Consider the following 17,969-nt stretch of genomic DNA (forward strand, 5'->3'; position numbering starts at 1 on the left):
GAGGACGAGGTGGCCGAGTGGTTAAGGCGATGGACTGCTAATCCATTGTGCTCTGCACGCGTGGGTTCGAATCCCATCCTCGTCGTCAACGTGTATCGTTAAGCTGGCCATGTTACCTAAAGAACAATATTTAACTATGACATCTGGCAGCTGATATCAAATGTAGATGTTGTGCTCTGCATGCGTGGGTTCGAATCCCATCCTCGTCATCAAAGTGTATCGTTTAGCTGGCCATGTTACTTCCACAACAAGATTTAGCTGTGACATCTGGCAGCTGATATCACACCTGGAGAGGCCAAGAGCACAATGAGCCAGAGGGGAATTAGCTCAAATGGGAGAGCGCTCGCTTAGCATGCGAGAGGTAGCGGGATCGATGCCCGCATTCTCCAAGAGATCTCTTATTCTTCAATGTGATGGTTGTCTGGTTCCAGATCTTGTTGTATCAGAGACACAATTCCTCTGGAATTGATGAGATCAGTCAAAAAACTTCTGGTCTGATGCCAAAGAGAAGATGGAGTCAGGTACTGGTCAACACCTGGGAAGTATAGGTCTGATTGAGGGAAATGGCACTCATGAACTGCTCTTAATGGAGGGTTCTCCCCCCCCCCCTCCTCACTGTTCCAGATGTTTCCAGATGTTCCAGGTGTCAAATGTAGATGTATGTAGATATTGTGCTCTGCATGCGTGGGTTCGAATCCCATCCTCGTCGTCAACGTGTATCGTTTAGCTGGTCATGTTACCTAAAGAACAATATTTAGCTGTGACATCTGGCAGCTGATATCACACCTGGAGAGGCCAAGAGCACAATGATCCAGAGGGGAATTAGCTCAAATGGGAGAGCGCTCGCTTAGCATGCGAGAGGTAGCGGGATCGATGCCCGCATTCTCCAAGAGACTTCTTACACGTGGGTTCGAATCCCATCCTTGTTGTCAACATGTAACATTTAGCTGGCCATTTTAACTCCAGAACAAGATGGAGAACAAGGTGATGGACTGCTAATCCATTGTACTCTGCACGTGTGGGTTCGAATCCCATCTTTGTCGTCAACATGTAGCAGAGACACGATTCCCCCTGTATGTTCCTGCACCTCCTCAAATACTCCTGGGCTTAACACCTGGACGAGTATCTTCCTGTCAACAGCGCTTTCAGAGGACGAGGTGGCCGAGTGGTTAAGGCGATGGACTGCTAATCCATTGTGCTCTGCACGCGTGGGTTCGAATCCCATCCTCGTCGTCAACGTGTATCGTTAAGCTGGCCATGTTACCTAAAGAACAATATTTAACTATGACATCTGGCAGCTGATATCAAATGTAGATGTTGTGCTCTGCATGCGTGGGTTCGAATCCCATCCTCGTCATCAAAGTGTATCGTTTAGCTGGCCATGTTACTTCCACAACAAGATTTAGCTGTGACATCTGGCAGCTGATATCACACCTGGAGAGGCCAAGAGCACAATGAGCCAGAGGGGAATTAGCTCAAATGGGAGAGCGCTCGCTTAGCATGCGAGAGGTAGCGGGATCGATGCCCGCATTCTCCAAGAGATCTCTTATTCTTCAATGTGATGGTTGTCTGGTTCCAGATCTTGTTGTATCAGAGACACAATTCCTCTGGAATTGATGAGATCAGTCAAAAAACTTCTGGTCTGATGCCAAAGAGAAGATGGAGTCAGGTACTGGTCAACACCTGGGAAGTATAGGTCTGATTGAGGGAAATGGCACTCATGAACTGCTCTTAATGGAGGGTTCTTCCTCCACCCCCACCTCCTCACTGTTCCAGATGTTTCCAGATGTTCCAGGTGTCAAATGTAGATGTATGTAGATATTGTGCTCTGCATGCGTGGGTTCGAATCCCATCCTCGTCGTCAACGTGTATCGTTTAGCTGGTCATGTTACCTAAAGAACAATATTTAGCTGTGACATCTGGCAGCTGATATCACACCTGGAGAGGCCAAGAGCACAATGATCCAGAGGGGAATTAGCTCAAATGGGAGAGCGCTCGCTTAGCATGCGAGAGGTAGCGGGATCGATGCCCGCATTCTCCAAGAGACTTCTTACACGTGGGTTCGAATCCCATCCTTGTTGTCAACATGTAACATTTAGCTGGCCATTTTAACTCCAGAACAAGATGGAGAACAAGGTGATGGACTGCTAATCCATTGTACTCTGCACGTGTGGGTTCGAATCCCATCTTTGTCGTCAACATGTAGCAGAGACACGATTCCTCCTGTATGTTCCTGCACCTCCTCAAATACTCTTGGGCTTAACACCTGGACGAGTATCTTCCTGTCAACAGAGCATTCAGAGGACGAGGTGGCCGAGTGGTTAAGGCGATGGACTGCTAATCCATTGTGCTCTGCACGCGTGGGTTCGAATCCCATCCTCGTCGTCAACGTGTATCGTTAAGCTGGCCATGTTACCTAAAGAACAATATTTAACTATGACATCTGGCAGCTGATATCAAATGTAGATGTATGTAGATGTTGTGCGAATCCCATCCTCGTCGTCAACGTGTATCGTTTAGCTGGTCATGTTACCTAAAGAACAATATTTAGCTGTGACATCTGGCAGCTGATATCACACCTGGAGAGGCCAAGAGCACAATGATCCAGAGGGGAATTAGCTCAAATGGGAGAGCGCTCGCTTAGCATGCGAGAGGTAGCGGGATCGATGCCCGCATTCTCCAAGAGACTTCTTACACGTGGGTTCGAATCCCATCCTTGTTGTCAACATGTAACATTTAGCTGGCCATTTTAACTCCAGAACAAGATGGAGAACAAGGTGATGGACTGCTAATCCATTGTACTCTGCACGTGTGGGTTCGAATCCCATCTTTGTCGTCAACATGTAGCAGAGACACGATCCCTCCTGTATGTTCCTGCACCTCCTCAAATACTCCTGGGCTTAACACCTGGACGAGTATCTTCCTGTCAACAGCGCTTTCAGAGGACGAGGTGGCCGAGTGGTTAAGGCGATGGACTGCTAATCCATTGTGCTCTGCACGCGTGGGTTCGAATCCCATCCTCGTCGTCAACGTGTATCGTTAAGCTGGCCATGTTACCTAAAGAACAATATTTAACTATGACATCTGGCAGCTGATATCAAATGTAGATGTTGTGCTCTGCATGCGTGGGTTCGAATCCCATCCTCGTCATCAAAGTGTATCGTTTAGCTGGCCATGTTACTTCCACAACAAGATTTAGCTGTGACATCTGGCAGCTGATATCACACCTGGAGAGGCCAAGAGCACAATGAGCCAGAGGGGAATTAGCTCAAATGGGAGAGCGCTCGCTTAGCATGCGAGAGGTAGCGGGATCGATGCCCGCATTCTCCAAGAGATCTCTTATTCTTCAATGTGATGGTTGTCTGGTTCCAGATCTTGTTGTATCAGAGACACAATTCCTCTGGAATTGATGAGATCAGTCAAAAAACTTCTGGTCTGATGCCAAAGAGAAGATGGAGTCAGGTACTGGTCAACACCTGGGAAGTATAGGTCTGATTGAGGGAAATGGCACTCATGAACTGCTCTTAATGGAGGGTTCTCCCCCCCCCCCCCCCCTCCTCACTGTTCCAGATGTTTCCAGATGTTCCAGGTGTCAAATGTAGATGTATGTAGATATTGTGCTCTGCATGCGTGGGTTCGAATCCCATCCTCGTCGTCAACGTGTATCGTTTAGCTGGTCATGTTACCTAAAGAACAATATTTAGCTGTGACATCTGGCAGCTGATATCACACCTGGAGAGGCCAAGAGCACAATGATCCAGAGGGGAATTAGCTCAAATGGGAGAGCGCTCGCTTAGCATGCGAGAGGTAGCGGGATCGATGCCCGCATTCTCCAAGAGACTTCTTACACGTGGGTTCGAATCCCATCCTTGTTGTCAACATGTAACATTTAGCTGGCCATTTTAACTCCAGAACAAGATGGAGAACAAGGTGATGGACTGCTAATCCATTGTACTCTGCACGTGTGGGTTCGAATCCCATCTTTGTCGTCAACATGTAGCAGAGACACGATTCCCCCTGTATGTTCCTGCACCTCCTCAAATACTCCTGGGCTTAACACCTGGACGAGTATCTTCCTGTCAACAGCGCTTTCAGAGGACGAGGTGGCCGAGTGGTTAAGGCGATGGACTGCTAATCCATTGTGCTCTGCACGCGTGGGTTCGAATCCCATCCTCGTCGTCAACGTGTATCGTTAAGCTGGCCATGTTACCTAAAGAACAATATTTAACTATGACATCTGGCAGCTGATATCAAATGTAGATGTTGTGCTCTGCATGCGTGGGTTCGAATCCCATCCTCGTCATCAAAGTGTATCGTTTAGCTGGCCATGTTACTTCCACAACAAGATTTAGCTGTGACATCTGGCAGCTGATATCACACCTGGAGAGGCCAAGAGCACAATGAGCCAGAGGGGAATTAGCTCAAATGGGAGAGCGCTCGCTTAGCATGCGAGAGGTAGCGGGATCGATGCCCGCATTCTCCAAGAGATCTCTTATTCTTCAATGTGATGGTTGTCTGGTTCCAGATCTTGTTGTATCAGAGACACAATTCCTCTGGAATTGATGAGATCAGTCAAAAAACTTCTGGTCTGATGCCAAAGAGAAGATGGAGTCAGGTACTGGTCAACACCTGGGAAGTATAGGTCTGATTGAGGGAAATGGCACTCATGAACTGCTCTTAATGGAGGGTTCTTCCTCCACCCCCACCTCCTCACTGTTCCAGATGTTTCCAGATGTTCCAGGTGTCAAATGTAGATGTATGTAGATATTGTGCTCTGCATGCGTGGGTTCGAATCCCATCCTCGTCGTCAACGTGTATCGTTTAGCTGGTCATGTTACCTAAAGAACAATATTTAGCTGTGACATCTGGCAGCTGATATCACACCTGGAGAGGCCAAGAGCACAATGATCCAAAGGGGAATTAGCTCAAATGGGAGAGCGCTCGCTTAGCATGCGAGAGGTAGCGGGATCGATGCCCGCATTCTCCAAGAGACTTCTTACACGTGGGTTCGAATCCCGTCCTTGTTGTCAACATGTAACATTTAGCTGGCCATTTTAACTCCAGAACAAGATGGAGAACAAGGTGATGGACTGCTAATCCATTGTACTCTGCACGTGTGGGTTCGAATCCCATCTTTGTCGTCAACATGTAGCAGAGACACGATTCCTCCTGTATGTTCCTGCACCTCCTCAAATACTCTTGGGCTTAACACCTGGACGAGTATCTTCCTGTCAACAGAGCATTCAGAGGACGAGGTGGCCGAGTGGTTAAGGCGATGGACTGCTAATCCATTGTGCTCTGCACGCGTGGGTTCGAATCCCATCCTCGTCGTCAACGTGTATCGTTAAGCTGGCCATGTTACCTAAAGAACAATATTTAACTATGACATCTGGCAGCTGATATCAAATGTAGATGTTGTGCGAATCCCATCCTCGTCCTCAACGTGTATCGTTTAGCTGGTCATGTTACCTAAAGAACAATATTTAGCTGTGACATCTGGCAGCTGATATCACACCTGGAGAGGCCAAGAGCACAATGATCCAGAGGGGAATTAGCTCAAATGGGAGAGCGCTCGCTTAGCATGCGAGAGGTAGCGGGATCGATGCCCGCATTCTCCAAGAGACTTCTTACACGTGGGTTCGAATCCCATCCTTGTTGTCAACATGTAACATTTAGCTGGCCATTTTAACTCCAGAACAAGATGGAGAACAAGGTGATGGACTGCTAATCCATTGTACTCTGCACGTGTGGGTTCGAATCCCATCTTTGTCGTCAACATGTAGCAGAGACACGATCCCTCCTGTATGTTCCTGCACCTCCTCAAATACTCTTGGGCTTAACACCTGGACGAGTATCTTCCTGTCAACAGCGCTTTCAGAGGACGAGGTGGCCGAGTGGTTAAGGCGATGGACTGCTAATCCATTGTGCTCTGCACGCGTGGGTTCGAATCCCATCCTCGTCGTCAACGTGTATCGTTAAGCTGGCCATGTTACCTAAAGAACAATATTTAACTATGACATCTGGCAGCTGATATCAAATGTAGATGTTGTGCTCTGCATGCGTGGGTTCGAATCCCATCCTCGTCATCAAAGTGTATCGTTTAGCTGGCCATGTTACTTCCACAACAAGATTTAGCTGTGACATCTGGCAGCTGATATCACACCTGGAGAGGCCAAGAGCACAATGAGCCAGAGGGGAATTAGCTCAAATGGGAGAGCGCTCGCTTAGCATGCGAGAGGTAGCGGGATCGATGCCCGCATTCTCCAAGAGATCTCTTATTCTTCAATGTGATGGTTGTCTGGTTCCAGATCTTGTTGTATCAGAGACACAATTCTTCTGGAATTGATGAGATCAGTCAAAAAACTTCTGGTCTGATGCCAAAGAGAAGATGGAGTCAGGTACTGGTCAACACCTGGGAAGTATAGGTCTGATTGAGGGAAATGGCACTCATGAACTGCTCTTAATGGAGGGTTCTTCCTCCACCCCCACCTCCTCACTGTTCCAGATGTTTCCAGATGTTCCAGGTGTCAAATGTAGATGTATGTAGATATTGTGCTCTGCATGCGTGGGTTCGAATCCCATCCTCGTCGTCAACGTGTATCGTTTAGCTGGTCATGTTACCTAAAGAACAATATTTAGCTGTGACATCTGGCAGCTGATATCACACCTGGAGAGGCCAAGAGCACAATGATCCAGAGGGGAATTAGCTCAAATGGGAGAGCGCTCGCTTAGCATGCGAGAGGTAGCGGGATCGATGCCCGCATTCTCCAAGAGACTTCTTACACGTGGGTTCGAATCCCGTCCTTGTTGTCAACATGTAACATTTAGCTGGCCATTTTAACTCCAGAACAAGATGGAGAACAAGGTGATGGACTGCTAATCCATTGTACTCTGCACGTGTGGGTTCGAATCCCATCTTTGTCGTCAACATGTAGCAGAGACACGATTCCTCCTGTATGTTCCTGCACCTCCTCAAATACTCTTGGGCTTAACACCTGGACGAGTATCTTCCTGTCAACAGAGCATTCAGAGGACGAGGTGGCCGAGTGGTTAAGGCGATGGACTGCTAATCCATTGTGCTCTGCACGCGTGGGTTCGAATCCCATCCTCGTCGTCAACGTGTATCGTTAAGATGGCCATGTTACCTAAAGAACAATATTTAACTATGACATCTGGCAGCTGATATCAAATGTAGATGTATGTAGATGTTGTGCGAATCCCATCCTCGTCGTCAACGTGTATCGTTTAGCTGGTCATGTTACCTAAAGAACAATATTTAGCTGTGACATCTGGCAGCTGATATCACACCTGGAGAGGCCAAGAGCACAATGATCCAGAGGGGAATTAGCTCAAATGGGAGAGCGCTCGCTTAGCATGCGAGAGGTAGCGGGATCGATGCCCGCATTCTCCAAGAGACTTCTTACACGTGGGTTCGAATCCCATCCTTGTTGTCAACATGTAACATTTAGCTGGCCATTTTAACTCCAGAACAAGATGGAGAACAAGGTGATGGACTGCTAATCCATTGTACTCTGCACGTGTGGGTTCGAATCCCATCTTTGTCGTCAACATGTAGCAGAGACACGATCCCTCCTGTATGTTCCTGCACCTCCTCAAATACTCCTGGGCTTAACACCTGGACGAGTATCTTCCTGTCAACAGCGCTTTCAGAGGACGAGGTGGCCGAGTGGTTAAGGCGATGGACTGCTAATCCATTGTGCTCTGCACGCGTGGGTTCGAATCCCATCCTCGTCGTCAACGTGTATCGTTAAGCTGGCCATGTTACCTAAAGAACAATATTTAACTATGACATCTGGCAGCTGATATCAAATGTAGATGTTGTGCTCTGCATGCGTGGGTTCGAATCCCATCCTCGTCATCAAAGTGTATCGTTTAGCTGGCCATGTTACTTCCACAACAAGATTTAGCTGTGACATCTGGCAGCTGATATCACACCTGGAGAGGCCAAGAGCACAATGAGCCAGAGGGGAATTAGCTCAAATGGGAGAGCGCTCGCTTAGCATGCGAGAGGTAGCGGGATCGATGCCCGCATTCTCCAAGAGATCTCTTATTCTTCAATGTGATGGTTGTCTGGTTCCAGATCTTGTTGTATCAGAGACACAATTCCTCTGGAATTGATGAGATCAGTCAAAAAACTTCTGGTCTGATGCCAAAGAGAAGATGGAGTCAGGTACTGGTCAACACCTGGGAAGTATAGGTCTGATTGAGGGAAATGGCACTCATGAACTGCTCTTAATGGAGGGTTCTTCCTCCACCCCCACCTCCTCACTGTTCCAGATGTTTCCAGATGTTCCAGGTGTCAAATGTAGATGTATGTAGATATTGTGCTCTGCATGCGTGGGTTCGAATCCCATCCTCGTCGTCAATGTGTATCGTTTAGCTGGTCATGTTACCTAAAGAACAATATTTAGCTGTGACATCTGGCAGCTGATATCACACCTGGAGAGGCCAAGAGCACAATGATCCAGAGGGGAATTAGCTCAAATGGGAGAGCGCTCGCTTAGCATGCGAGAGGTAGCGGGATCGATGCCCGCATTCTCCAAGAGACTTCTTACACGTGGGTTCGAATCCCGTCCTTGTTGTCAACATGTAACATTTAGCTGGCCATTTTAACTCCAGAACAAGATGGAGAACAAGGTGATGGACTGCTAATCCATTGTACTCTGCACGTGTGGGTTCGAATCCCATCTTTGTCGTCAACATGTAGCAGAGACACGATTCCTCCTGTATGTTCCTGCACCTCCTCAAATACTCTTGGGCTTAACACCTGGACGAGTATCTTCCTGTCAACAGAGCATTCAGAGGACGAGGTGGCCGAGTGGTTAAGGCGATGGACTGCTAATCCATTGTGCTCTGCACGCGTGGGTTCGAATCCCATCCTCGTCGTCAACGTGTATCGTTAAGCTGGCCATGTTACCTAAAGAACAATATTTAACTATGACATCTGGCAGCTGATATCAAATGTAGATGTTGTGCGAATCCCATCCTCGTCGTCAACGTGTATCGTTTAGCTGGTCATGTTACCTAAAGAACAATATTTAGCTGTGACATCTGGCAGCTGATATCACACCTGGAGAGGCCAAGAGCACAATGATCCAGAGGGGAATTAGCTCAAATGAGAGAGCGCTCGCTTAGCATGCGAGAGGTAGCGGGATCGATGCCCGCATTCTCCAAGAGACTTCTTACACGTGGGTTCGAATCCCATCCTTGTTGTCAACATGTAACATTTAGCTGGCCATTTTAACTCCAGAACAAGATGGAGAACAAGGTGATGGACTGCTAATCCATTGTACTCTGCACGTGTGGGTTCGAATCCCATCTTTGTCGTCAACATGTAGCAGAGACACGATCCCTCCTGTATGTTCCTGCACCTCCTCAAATACTCCTGGGCTTAACACCTGGACGAGTATCTTCCTGTCAACAGCGCTTTCAGAGGACGAGGTGGCCGAGTGGTTAAGGCGATGGACTGCTAATCCATTGTGCTCTGCACGCGTGGGTTTCGAATCCCATCCTCGTCGTCAACGTGTATCGTTAAGCTGGCCATGTTACCTAAAGAACAATATTTAACTATGACATCTGGCAGCTGATATCAAATGTAGATGTTGTGCTCTGCATGCGTGGGTTCGAATCCCATCCTCGTCATCAAAGTGTATCGTTTAGCTGGCCATGTTACTTCCACAACAAGATTTAGCTGTGACATCTGGCAGCTGATATCACACCTGGAGAGGCCAAGAGCACAATGAGCCAGAGGGGAATTAGCTCAAATGGTAGAGCGCTCGCTTAGCATGCGAGAGGTAGCGGGATCGATGCCCGCATTCTCCAAGAGATCTCTTATTCTTCAATGTGATGGTTGTCTGGTTCCAGATCTTGTTGTATCAGAGACACAATTCCTCTGGAATTGATGAGATCAGTCAAAAAACTTCTGGTCTGATGCCAAAGAGAAGATGGAGTCAGGTACTGGTCAACACCTGGGAAGTATAGGTCTGATTGAGGGAAATGGCACTCATGAACTGCTCTTAATGGAGGGTTCTTCCTCCACCCCCACCTCCTCACTGTTCCAGATGTTTCCAGATGTTCCAGGTGTCAAATGTAGATGTATGTAGATATTGTGCTCTGCATGCGTGGGTTCGAATCCCATCCTCGTCGTCAATGTGTATCGTTTAGCTGGTCATGTTACCTAAAGAACAATATTTAGCTGTGACATCTGGCAGCTGATATCACACCTGGAGAGGCCAAGAGCACAATGATCCAGAGGGGAATTAGCTCAAATGGGAGAGCGCTCGCTTAGCATGCGAGAGGTAGCGGGATCGATGCCCGCATTCTCCAAGAGACTTCTTACACGTGGGTTCGAATCCCGTCCTTGTTGTCAACATGTAACATTTAGCTGGCCATTTTAACTCCAGAACAAGATGGAGAACAAGGTGATGGACTGCTAATCCATTGTACTCTGCACGTGTGGGTTCGAATCCCATCTTTGTCGTCAACATGTAGCAGAGACACGATTCCTCCTGTATGTTCCTGCACCTCCTCAAATACTCTTGGGCTTAACACCTGGACGAGTATCTTCCTGTCAACAGAGCATTCAGAGGACGAGGTGGCCGAGTGGTTAAGGCGATGGACTGCTAATCCATTGTGCTCTGCACGCGTGGGTTCGAATCCCATCCTCGTCGTCAACGTGTATCGTTAAGCTGGCCATGTTACCTAAAGAACAATATTTAACTATGACATCTGGCAGCTGATATCAAATGTAGATGTTGTGCGAATCCCATCCTCGTCGTCAACGTGTATCGTTTAGCTGGTCATGTTACCTAAAGAACAATATTTAGCTGTGACATCTGGCAGCTGATATCACACCTGGAGAGGCCAAGAGCACAATGATCCAGAGGGGAATTAGCTCAAATGGGAGAGCGCTCGCTTAGCATGCGAGAGGTAGCGGGATCGATGCCCGCATTCTCCAAGAGACTTCTTACACGTGGGTTCGAATCCCATCCTTGTTGTCAACATGTAACATTTAGCTGGCCATTTTAACTCCAGAACAAGATGGAGAACAAGGTGATGGACTGCTAATCCATTGTACTCTGCACGTGTGGGTTCGAATCCCATCTTTGTCGTCAACATGTAGCAGAGACACGATTCCCCCTGTATGTTCCTGCACCTCCTCAAATACTCCTGGGCTTAACACCTGGACGAGTATCTTCCTGTCAACAGCGCTTTCAGAGGACGAGGTGGCCGAGTGGTTAAGGCGATGGACTGCTAATCCATTGTGCCCTGCACGCGTGGGTTCGAATCCCATCCTCGTCGTCAACGTGTATCGTTAAGCTGGCCATGTTACCTAAAGAACAATATTTAACTATGACATCTGGCAGCTGATATCAAATGTAGATGTTGTGCTCTGCATGCGTGGGTTCGAATCCCATCCTCGTCATCAAAGTGTATCGTTTAGCTGGCCATGTTACTTCCACAACAAGATTTAGCTGTGACATCTGGCAGCTGATATCACACCTGGAGAGGCCAAGAGCACAATGAGCCAGAGGGGAATTAGCTCAAATGGGAGAGCGCTCGCTTAGCATGCGAGAGGTAGCGGGATCGATGCCCGCATTCTCCAAGAGATCTCTTATTCTTCAATGTGATGGTTGTCTGGTTCCAGATCTTGTTGTATCAGAGACACAATTCCTCTGGAATTGATGAGATCAGTCAAAAAACTTCTGGTCTGATGCCAAAGAGAAGATGGAGTCAGGTACTGGTCAACACCTGGGAAGTATAGGTCTGATTGAGGGAAATGGCACTCATGAACTGCTCTTAATGGAGGGTTCTTCCCCCCCCTCCTCACTGTTCCAGATGTTTCCAGATGTTCCAGGTGTCAAATGTAGATGTATGTAGATATTGTGCTCTGCATGCGTGGGTTCGAATCCCATCCTCGTCGTCAACGTGTATCGTTTAGCTGGTCATGTTACCTAAAGAACAATATTTAGCTGTGACATCTGGCAGCTGATATCACACCTGGAGAGGCCAAGAGCACAATGATCCAGAGGGGAATTAGCTCAAATGGGAGAGCGCTCGCTTAGCATGCGAGAGGTAGCGGGATCGATGCCCGCATTCTCCAAGAGACTTCTTACACGTGGGTTCGAATCCCGTCCTTGTTGTCAACATGTAACATTTAGCTGGCCATTTTAACTCCAGAACAAGATGGAGAACAAGGTGATGGACTGCTAATCCATTGTACTCTGCACGCGTGGGTTCGAATCCCATCTTTGTCGTCAACATGTAGCAGAGACACGATTCCTCCTGTATGTTCCTGCACCTCCTCAAATACTCTTGGGCTTAACACCTGGACGAGTATCTTCCTGTCAACAGAGCATTCAGAGGACGAGGTGGCCGAGTGGTTAAGGCGATGGACTGCTAATCCATTGTGCTCTGCACGCGTGGGTTCGAATCCCATCCTCGTCGTCAACGTGTATCGTTAAGATGGCCATGTTACCTAAAGAACAATATTTAACTATGACATCTGGCAGCTGATATCAAATGTAGATGTATGTAGATGTTGTGCGAATCCCATCCTCGTCGTCAACGTGTATCGTTTAGCTGGTCATGTTACCTAAAGAACAATATTTAGCTGTGACATCTGGCAGCTGATATCACACCTGGAGAGGCCAAGAGCACAATGATCCAGAGGGGAATTAGCTCAAATGGGAGAGCGCTCGCTTAGCATGCGAGAGGTAGCGGGATCGATGCCCGCATTCTCCAAGAGACTTCTTACACGTGGGTTCGAATCCCATCCTTGTTGTCAACATGTAACATTTAGCTGGCCATTTTAACTCCAGAACAAGATGGAGAACAAGGTGATGGACTGCTAATCCATTGTACTCTGCACGTGTGGGTTCGAATCCCATCTTTGTCGTCAACATGTAGCAGAGACACGATCCCTCCTGTATGTTCCTGCACCTCCTCAAATACTCCTGGGCTTAACACCTGGACGAGTATCTTCCTGTCAACAGCGCTTTCAGAGGACGAGGTGGCCGAGTGGTTAAGGCGATGGACTGCTAATCCATTGTGCTCTGCACGCGTGGGTTCGAATCCCATCCTCGTCGTCAACGTGTATCGTTAAGCTGGCCATGTTACCTAAAGAACAATATTTAACTATGACATCTGGCAGCTGATATCAAATGTAGATGTTGTGCTCTGCATGCGTGGGTTCGAATCCCATCCTCGTCATCAAAGTGTATCGTTTAGCTGGCCATGTTACTTCCACAACAAGATTTAGCTGTGACATCTGGCAGCTGATATCACACCTGGAGAGGCCAAGAGCACAATGAGCCAGAGGGGAATTAGCTCAAATGGGAGAGCGCTCGCTTAGCATGCGAGAGGTAGCGGGATCGATGCCCGCATTCTCCAAGAGATCTCTTATTCTTCAATGTGATGGTTGTCTGGTTCCAGATCTTGTTGTATCAGAGACACAATTCCTCTGGAATTGATGAGATCAGTCAAAAAACTTCTGGTCTGATGCCAAAGAGAAGATGGAGTCAGGTACTGGTCAACACCTGGGAAGTATAGGTCTGATTGAGGGAAATGGCACTCATGAACTGCTCTTAATGGAGGGTTCTTCCTCCACCCCCACCTCCTCACTGTTCCAGATGTTTCCAGATGTTCCAGGTGTCAAATGTAGATGTATGTAGATATTGTGCTCTGCATGCGTGGGTTCGAATCCCATCCTCGTCGTCAATGTGTATCGTTTAGCTGGTCATGTTACCTAAAGAACAATATTTAGCTGTGACATCTGGCAGCTGATATCACACCTGGAGAGGCCAAGAGCACAATGATCCAGAGGGGAATTAGCTCAAATGGGAGAGCGCTCGCTTAGCATGCGAGAGGTAGCGGGATCGATGCCCGCATTCTCCAAGAGACTTCTTACACGTGGGTTCGAATCCCGTCCTTGTTGTCAACATGTAACATTTAGCTGGCCATTTTAACTCCAGAACAAGATGGAGAACAAGGTGATGGACTGCTAATCCATTGTACTCTGCACGTGTGGGTTCGAATCCCATCTTTGTCGTCAACATGTAGCAGAGACACGATTCCTCCTGTATGTTCCTGCACCTCCTCAAATACTCTTGGGCTTAACACCTGGACGAGTATCTTCCTGTCAACAGAGCATTCAGAGGACGAGGTGGCCGAGTGGTTAAGGCGATGGACTGCTAATCCATTGTGCTCTGCACGCGTGGGTTCGAATCCCATCCTCGTCGTCAACGTGTATCGTTAAGCTGGCCATGTTACCTAAAGAACAATATTTAACTATGACATCTGGCAGCTGATATCAAATGTAGATGTTGTGCGAATCCCATCCTCGTCGTCAACGTGTATCGTTTAGCTGGTCATGTTACCTAAAGAACAATATTTAGCTGTGACATCTGGCAGCTGATATCACACCTGGAGAGGCCAAGAGCACAATGATCCAGAGGGGAATTAGCTCAAATGGGAGAGCGCTCGCTTAGCATGCGAGAGGTAGCGGGATCGATGCCCGCATTCTCCAAGAGACTTCTTACACGTGGGTTCGAATCCCATCCTTGTTGTCAACATGTAACATTTAGCTGGCCATTTTAACTCCAGAACAAGATGGAGAACAAGGTGATGGACTGCTAATCCATTGTACTCTGCACGTGTGGGTTCGAATCCCATCTTTGTCGTCAACATGTAGCAGAGACACGATCCCTCCTGTATGTTCCTGCACCTCCTCAAATACTCCTGGGCTTAACACCTGGACGAGTATCTTCCTGTCAACAGCGCTTTCAGAGGACGAGGTGGCCGAGTGGTTAAGGCGATGGACTGCTAATCCATTGTGCTCTGCACGCGTGGGTTTCGAATCCCATCCTCGTCGTCAACGTGTATCGTTAAGCTGGCCATGTTACCTAAAGAACAATATTTAACTATGACATCTGGCAGCTGATATCAAATGTAGATGTTGTGCTCTGCATGCGTGGGTTCGAATCCCATCCTCGTCATCAAAGTGTATCGTTTAGCTGGCCATGTTACTTCCACAACAAGATTTAGCTGTGACATCTGGCAGCTGATATCACACCTGGAGAGGCCAAGAGCACAATGAGCCAGAGGGGAATTAGCTCAAATGGGAGAGCGCTCGCTTAGCATGCGAGAGGTAGCGGGATCGATGCCCGCATTCTCCAAGAGATCTCTTATTCTTCAATGTGATGGTTGTCTGGTTCCAGATCTTGTTGTATCAGAGACACAATTCCTCTGGAATTGATGAGATCAGTCAAAAAACTTCTGGTCTGATGCCAAAGAGAAGATGGAGTCAGGTACTGGTCAACACCTGGGAAGTATAGGTCTGATTGAGGGAAATGGCACTCATGAACTGCTCTTAATGGAGGGTTCTTCCTCCACCCCCACCTCCTCACTGTTCCAGATGTTTCCAGATGTTCCAGGTGTCAAATGTAGATGTATGTAGATATTGTGCTCTGCATGCGTGGGTTCGAATCCCATCCTCGTCGTCAATGTGTATCGTTTAGCTGGTCATGTTACCTAAAGAACAATATTTAGCTGTGACATCTGGCAGCTGATATCACACCTGGAGAGGCCAAGAGCACAATGATCCAGAGGGGAATTAGCTCAAATGGGAGAGCGCTCGCTTAGCATGCGAGAGGTAGCGGGATCGATGCCCGCATTCTCCAAGAGACTTCTTACACGTGGGTTCGAATCCCGTCCTTGTTGTCAACATGTAACATTTAGCTGGCCATTTTAACTCCAGAACAAGATGGAGAACAAGGTGATGGACTGCTAATCCATTGTACTCTGCACGTGTGGGTTCGAATCCCATCTTTGTCGTCAACATGTAGCAGAGACACGATTCCTCCTGTATGTTCCTGCACCTCCTCAAATACTCTTGGGCTTAACACCTGGACGAGTATCTTCCTGTCAACAGAGCATTCAGAGGACGAGGTGGCCGAGTGGTTAAGGCGATGGACTGCTAATCCATTGTGCTCTGCACGCGTGGGTTCGAATCCCATCCTCGTCGTCAACGTGTATCGTTAAGCTGGCCATGTTACCTAAAGAACAATATTTAACTATGACATCTGGCAGCTGATATCAAATGTAGATGTTGTGCGAATCCCATCCTCGTCGTCAACGTGTATCGTTTAGCTGGTCATGTTACCTAAAGAACAATATTTAGCTGTGACATCTGGCAGCTGATATCACACCTGGAGAGGCCAAGAGCACAATGATCCAGAGGGGAATTAGCTCAAATGGGAGAGCGCTCGCTTAGCATGCGAGAGGTAGCGGGATCGATGCCCGCATTCTCCAAGAGACTTCTTACACGTGGGTTCGAATCCCGTCCTTGTTGTCAACATGTAACATTTAGCTGGCCATTTTAACTCCAGAACAAGATGGAGAACAAGGTGATGGACTGCTAATCCATTGTACTCTGCACGCGTGGGTTCGAATCCCATCTTTGTCGTCAACATGTAGCAGAGACACGATTCCTCCTGTATGTTCCTGCACCTCCTCAAATACTCTTGGGCTTAACACCTGGACGAGTATCTTCCTGTCAACAGAGCATTCAGAGGACGAGGTGGCCGAGTGGTTAAGGCGATGGACTGCTAATCCATTGTGCTCTGCACGCGTGGGTTCGAATCCCATCCTCGTCGTCAACGTGTATCGTTAAGATGGCCATGTTACCTAAAGAACAATATTTAACTATGACATCTGGCAGCTGATATCAAATGTAGATGTATGTAGATGTTGTGCGAATCCCATCCTCGTCGTCAACGTGTATCGTTTAGCTGGTCATGTTACCTAAAGAACAATATTTAGCTGTGACATCTGGCAGCTGATATCACACCTGGAGAGGCCAAGAGCACAATGATCCAGAGGGGAATTAGCTCAAATGGGAGAGCGCTCGCTTAGCATGCGAGAGGTAGCGGGATCGATGCCCGCATTCTCCAAGAGACTTCTTACACGTGGGTTCGAATCCCATCCTTGTTGTCAACATGTAACATTTAGCTGGCCATTTTAACTCCAGAACAAGATGGAGAACAAGGTGATGGACTGCTAATCCATTGTACTCTGCACGTGTGGGTTCGAATCCCATCTTTGTCGTCAACATGTAGCAGAGACACGATCCCTCCTGTATGTTCCTGCACCTCCTCAAATACTCCTGGGCTTAACACCTGGACGAGTATCTTCCTGTCAACAGCGCTTTCAGAGGACGAGGTGGCCGAGTGGTTAAGGCGATGGACTGCTAATCCATTGTGCTCTGCACGCGTGGGTTTCGAATCCCATCCTCGTCGTCAACGTGTATCGTTAAGCTGGCCATGTTACCTAAAGAACAATATTTAACTATGACATCTGGCAGCTGATATCAAATGTAGATGTTGTGCTCTGCATGCGTGGGTTCGAATCCCATCCTCGTCATCAAAGTGTATCGTTTAGCTGGCCATGTTACTTCCACAACAAGATTTAGCTGTGACATCTGGCAGCTGATATCACACCTGGAGAGGCCAAGAGCACAATGAGCCAGAGGGGAATTAGCTCAAATGGGAGAGCGCTCGCTTAGCATGCGAGAGGTAGCGGGATCGATGCCCGCATTCTCCAAGAGATCTCTTATTCTTCAATGTGATGGTTGTCTGGTTCCAGATCTTGTTGTATCAGAGACACAATTCCTCTGGAATTGATGAGATCAGTCAAAAAACTTCTGGTCTGATGCCAAAGAGAAGATGGAGTCAGGTACTGGTCAACACCTGGGAAGTATAGGTCTGATTGAGGGAAATGGCACTCATGAACTGCTCTTAATGGAGGGTTCTTCCTCCACCCCCACCTCCTCACTGTTCCAGATGTTTCCAGATGTTCCAGGTGTCAAATGTAGATGTATGTAGATATTGTGCTCTGCATGCGTGGGTTCGAATCCCATCCTCGTCGTCAATGTGTATCGTTTAGCTGGT

General features: G+C 47.8%; 1 protein-coding gene and 21 non-coding genes across 22 annotated transcripts in view; 21 read left to right on the top strand and 1 right to left on the bottom strand.

The window, feature by feature from the left end:
• The window catches only part of LOC146980695 (protein FAM240B-like), a 42,765-nt gene that overhangs the window by 13,088 nt on the left and 11,708 nt on the right, over positions 1-17,969 (bottom strand). The gene's annotated exons all lie outside the window — the stretch shown is intronic.
• Positions 4-85, top strand: trnas-gcu (transfer RNA serine (anticodon GCU)). Its single transcript has one exon. It is a non-coding gene; the product is annotated as a tRNA-Ser (tRNA).
• trnas-gcu (transfer RNA serine (anticodon GCU)) lies at positions 1,152-1,233 on the top strand. Its single transcript has one exon. It is a non-coding gene; the product is annotated as a tRNA-Ser (tRNA).
• On the top strand, positions 2,304-2,385 carry trnas-gcu (transfer RNA serine (anticodon GCU)). The gene has a single exon. It is a non-coding gene; the product is annotated as a tRNA-Ser (tRNA).
• Positions 2,945-3,026, top strand: trnas-gcu (transfer RNA serine (anticodon GCU)). Its single transcript has one exon. It is a non-coding gene; the product is annotated as a tRNA-Ser (tRNA).
• trnas-gcu (transfer RNA serine (anticodon GCU)) lies at positions 4,098-4,179 on the top strand. Its single transcript has one exon. It is a non-coding gene; the product is annotated as a tRNA-Ser (tRNA).
• trnas-gcu (transfer RNA serine (anticodon GCU)) lies at positions 5,250-5,331 on the top strand. Its single transcript has one exon. It is a non-coding gene; the product is annotated as a tRNA-Ser (tRNA).
• trnas-gcu (transfer RNA serine (anticodon GCU)) lies at positions 5,881-5,962 on the top strand. Its single transcript has one exon. It is a non-coding gene; the product is annotated as a tRNA-Ser (tRNA).
• On the top strand, positions 7,033-7,114 carry trnas-gcu (transfer RNA serine (anticodon GCU)). Its single transcript has one exon. It is a non-coding gene; the product is annotated as a tRNA-Ser (tRNA).
• Positions 7,674-7,755, top strand: trnas-gcu (transfer RNA serine (anticodon GCU)). Its single transcript has one exon. It is a non-coding gene; the product is annotated as a tRNA-Ser (tRNA).
• On the top strand, positions 8,826-8,907 carry trnas-gcu (transfer RNA serine (anticodon GCU)). The gene has a single exon. It is a non-coding gene; the product is annotated as a tRNA-Ser (tRNA).
• Positions 9,457-9,539, top strand: trnas-gcu (transfer RNA serine (anticodon GCU)). Its single transcript has one exon. It is a non-coding gene; the product is annotated as a tRNA-Ser (tRNA).
• Positions 9,771-9,843, top strand: trnaa-agc (transfer RNA alanine (anticodon AGC)). The gene has a single exon. It is a non-coding gene; the product is annotated as a tRNA-Ala (tRNA).
• Positions 10,610-10,691, top strand: trnas-gcu (transfer RNA serine (anticodon GCU)). The gene has a single exon. It is a non-coding gene; the product is annotated as a tRNA-Ser (tRNA).
• Positions 11,241-11,322, top strand: trnas-gcu (transfer RNA serine (anticodon GCU)). The gene has a single exon. It is a non-coding gene; the product is annotated as a tRNA-Ser (tRNA).
• Positions 12,387-12,468, top strand: trnas-gcu (transfer RNA serine (anticodon GCU)). Its single transcript has one exon. It is a non-coding gene; the product is annotated as a tRNA-Ser (tRNA).
• Positions 13,028-13,109, top strand: trnas-gcu (transfer RNA serine (anticodon GCU)). Its single transcript has one exon. It is a non-coding gene; the product is annotated as a tRNA-Ser (tRNA).
• trnas-gcu (transfer RNA serine (anticodon GCU)) lies at positions 14,180-14,261 on the top strand. The gene has a single exon. It is a non-coding gene; the product is annotated as a tRNA-Ser (tRNA).
• trnas-gcu (transfer RNA serine (anticodon GCU)) lies at positions 14,811-14,893 on the top strand. The gene has a single exon. It is a non-coding gene; the product is annotated as a tRNA-Ser (tRNA).
• trnas-gcu (transfer RNA serine (anticodon GCU)) lies at positions 15,964-16,045 on the top strand. The gene has a single exon. It is a non-coding gene; the product is annotated as a tRNA-Ser (tRNA).
• On the top strand, positions 16,595-16,676 carry trnas-gcu (transfer RNA serine (anticodon GCU)). Its single transcript has one exon. It is a non-coding gene; the product is annotated as a tRNA-Ser (tRNA).
• trnas-gcu (transfer RNA serine (anticodon GCU)) lies at positions 17,236-17,318 on the top strand. Its single transcript has one exon. It is a non-coding gene; the product is annotated as a tRNA-Ser (tRNA).

This window comes from Trachurus japonicus, chromosome 9 (genome assembly GCF_045865225.1).
Source record: "Trachurus japonicus isolate A0001 chromosome 9, Traja_1.0".
Classification (NCBI taxonomy): domain Eukaryota; kingdom Metazoa; phylum Chordata; class Actinopteri; order Carangiformes; family Carangidae; genus Trachurus; species Trachurus japonicus.